This window comes from Mesoplodon mirus, assembly GCF_964341445.2.
Source record: "Mesoplodon mirus genome assembly, contig: HAP1_SCAFFOLD_929, whole genome shotgun sequence".
In the NCBI taxonomy this organism is placed as follows: domain Eukaryota; kingdom Metazoa; phylum Chordata; class Mammalia; order Artiodactyla; family Ziphiidae; genus Mesoplodon; species Mesoplodon mirus.
The window spans coordinates 169,712-174,116 of NW_028295116.1; positions in this window are offsets into that span (position 1 = coordinate 169,712).

The following is a 4,405-nucleotide window of genomic DNA, read 5'->3' on the forward strand; positions in this document are numbered from 1 at the left end:
TGCAAAGTGCAGCATTTAATAATGCCGTCATTTTTCCAATCCCAGTCTCTGGAGAAAACTTTGGCAATATCTCTTGGAGACTTAGAAGATGATACCTAGCAAGCAGAACCAGGTTACTTTGGGTAAAAGCTGAAGAATATGAATTGTGGGCTGAGCTACAAATAACATTGTCATAGCAACCTCCAAAGATTTCATAGAAAAGGCATGACTTGGATTTCTCTTTTTTTTTTTAAGGAAAATGACTAACAAGATCCCTTTTGAAACAGTTCTGATACAGTGAGGGATAAGATACAATAAGTTTGATACAGAGTTTTGTTGAGAACTTGGGATAAACTGGCATAACCTTGAGATCAGAAGTGAGACTCCCTAGTGTAGCCTTAGCACATTATTTTGTGTGTGTGTATTGATTAGTTTTCAGTGCCGTAACACGTATGTGATGCCAATCTGCCTTCCATGCAGATAATATTTATTTAATAATAAAATATTAAGAACAATATAATAATTCTATAATGATAATAATGGTTATTATAAGTAAAAAAGTTCAATTCTCCTTGTTAAGAGACATTTAATATATTTCTCTGATTCTTTATAATGAAGGCTTGATTATCTGTTCTCAGGGTTCCTCTGTGATACTATATATAACCTCCTGGAAACAGGACTGTGGAAATACTGATAGTATCAATGGAAATCATTGTAACTTCTTCCTTGGAAAGGGCGTATTCCATCAGTCTCATTGCCTCATTTGTTAAGCTGAATCGCCATCCTCAGTGAGAGATCATTTCAGTGTCCAAACTTCCTGCAAGGATTTATGTATTAACCCCATTCTGTTTGAGTTTAGACCAGGAGTGTCCCTTAGGTTATTTTATGAACCCAGGTTTCCTGTAGTTTGCAAAAGCTGGCCCAGCCCACTGGCAGAAAATCTGCTTCTGATAGCATAGTCCTGTGGTAACAACTTTGGTATCTTGCACAGATAAGCAGCCTTGATATAGGTCCATGTGGTTAAGGAGGAAGACATTGTCAGTAATTACTTTTACGGGGGATATTCTAGTTAGCAATTTTTTTCCAGTTCGAGGTAAACATGTCAGTCTGGGCTTATCATAAATAGCAATATATCCAAAGTATCATTCTCAGACTACACACACATTTTTGACTCTAGCTTTCTGTGTAACGTTAGAGAAACAAACAAACAAAAAAGCATAGTCAGATCACCTGTTACCTCAAAATAAGGAGCTGTGTGGCAGCATCAGGAGGCATAACGAGTGAAGCCAGAATTAACAAGCAGCGGGCGGAGTGGGAAACCCCTGCAGTTCAGGCCTGACCATTGAAACTGGCACCTGATTGCCCTTACAAGTACTACCTGTTCGCTCAGTTCTTGAAACAATCAAATATGTACCGTAAATATCATGGTTCTGCTAACACCTTTTGTATGTTTTCTGAAGCCACTGGTAGAACTAACCTTTTTAACCATCTGCTGAGAACAGAAGTCACGTTATAAGTCAAGTGGAACTTTGAGTTCTATTTCCATTTCTAAACATTTGACCACAAAATTAAACCTCAAATTCTTAAAGAAGAATTCTGTCTTCTGGGTAAGTGGGATCTGTCCACTCGTTCATTCAACAGTTACTGAGCTGCTGCTTCATGTAGAATGTACAAGTGGGTTAAAAGATGTTTGAGGAGATTACTGTCTCGTTAGCCATCCAACTAATCCTCACTCATGCTGAAGTTTTGAATCAGAAAAAAAAAGAGTTGAACCAATATTTGTTAAATTTTGCACACAAATAGCCCTAGGGAGCACAGAAGGGAAGAGTTTTTCCATTGAAAAAATGTATGACTTTTCTGAATAAATTAATATGTATCTTAATCATGTATGTTTCAAATGAGGAAAAGATTAATTTAATAGAATCATTCTGTAAAACCACTACTGCTTTGAATCCTATGAAAACTTGTTGCTAATTTCAGGCTTTCAAATTTAAAGTCATAAGATAAGTTGAGCAATCAATAACCTTGAAATTTAGGAAAATGACTGACATGGACTAGCCAGAACGTTTTTTGCAGTAATTTGATATCTAAATCTGCCCTAATCACTCTTAAAAATCAGCTAGAGAGTAAAAAGTTCTCTACCTTCAAACCTCTTGATGAAGTTTTGCAGATTAATCTGAATGGGTTTAAAATTTGATGAAAGGATGGAGAGCATCTAAATTTAGTTTTTCTGGATAGCCACGTGCAAAAGAATGAGATTAGACCACTATCTTATACCATACATAGATATCAACTCAAAATGGATTAGAGACTCCAATGTAAGATCTGAAACAATAAAACTCCTAGAAGAAAACATAGGCAGTATTCGCTTTGACTTTGGTTTTAGCAATATCTTTCTGCCTGTGCCTCCTCAGGCAAGGAGACAAAAGCATAACTAAACAAATGGGACTATTATCAAACTAAAAAGCTTCTGTACAACAAAGGAAACATCAACAAAATGAAAACCTACCAAATGGGAGAAGATATTTGCAAATCATGTATCTAATATCCAAAATAGATAAAGAATTCATGCAACTCAACAACAAAAAAGCTAACAATCCAATTAAAAAATGAGCAGAGAAACTGAATAGATATTTTTCCAAAGAAGGTATATAGATGGCCAACAAGCATGTAAAAAATGTTCAACATCACTAATTATCAGGGAAATGTAAATCAAAACCACAGGGAGATATCACTTCACACCCATTAGAATGGCTATTATCAAAAAGACAAGAAATAAGTGCTGGAGAGGAAGTGAAGAAAAGGGAACCCTTGTGCACTTTTGGTGGGAATGTAGATTAGTGCAGCCACTATGGTAAATCACATGGAGATTCCTCAAAAAATTAAGAATAGAACTATCATGTGATGTAGCTATTCCGCTTGTGGGTGTTTATCCAAGGAATACAAAAACACTAATCTGAAAAGATATATGCACCCCTGTGTTCATCACAGCATTATTTAGAATAGACAAGATATGGAGACAACCTAAGTGTCCACTGATGGATGAATGGATAAAGAAGATACACACACACTTACAATGGAATAATAGCCATAAAAAGATGAAATCTTGGCATTTGGGACAACATGGATGGACCATGTGGGTATTACGTTAAGTGAAATAAACCAGATGGAGAAAGACCAATACCATATGATTTAACTCATATATGGCATATAAAAACAAGCAAAACAAAATGAATGAAGAAACCAAACTGAAACAAGTAGATACAGAGAACAGAGTAGTGGTTAGCAGAGGAGAAGGGGGTGGAGGGAGGGCAAGATGGGTAAAGGGGGTCAACAATATGATGACAGTTGACAACCTTTTGGTGGTGAGCACACTGTAGTTTATATAAATGTCAAAATATAATATTATACACATGAACCTTATGTGTTATAAACCCATGAAACTATAAATAAAGAAAAATTTAATAAATAAATTTACTTTCATTAACTTATGAAACAGCAACATACTTTGCCCAATTTACTTAGCTTCAGAATTTTCATTTGTACAGTTTGAACCAGAAGAAGTACCTTTATTGGTTTATTTTTTTTTCTAAAATTCTAAGACTAAATTGTTATTACAATGTCTTCAAAAAATTATTAATAGAATGCTTTCATAATTATCTCACGTAAATATTTAGGTAAATAGCTATGTAATAGCTGAATTTTCTCAAACTGTTAAAATATTATTTCTAAAGGTATATTTCAGGTTAAGAAGGATTAAGCTGCAGAGATATAACGTTTAATGATATTTCTCAAGTGATAAGAACTTACTATCAGAAGCAGGTAATATATTAGTACCCTCATTATGAAGTTCAGATTCTCCAGCAGAAAATGCTCAGGGCATATGTGAGTGATGATAATTTTTTTTCTATGCCTATATTCCTATAGCATTTCTTATCATGATGTCATTGTGTAACTGCATTTAAAGTGGGCTGTTAGGGACTTCCCTGGTGGCGCAGTGGTTAAGAATCCGCCTGTCAATGCAGGGGACACAGGTTCGAGCCCTGGTCCGGGAGGATCCCACATGCCGTGGAGCAACTAAGCCCATGCGCCACAACTACTGATGCCCACCTGCCTAGAGCCCGTGCTCTGCAACAAGAGAGGCACCGCAATGAGAAGCCCGCGCACCACAACGAAGAGTAGCCCCCACTCCCCGCAACTAGAGAAAGTCCACGTGCAGCAAGCAACGAAGATCCAACACAGCCAAAAATAAATAAATTTAAAAAAAAGATGATTCTTTAATCAATCAATCAATCAATAAATAAAGTGTGCTCTTAAGCATTTGCCAGTTAAAGAAACTCAACATAAAGACCCAAAGACCCCATCTGAGTTTGCTAAGTCATGCAGTGTTAATAAAACTGTGGCTCATTGGAATCTAGTGTGTTAC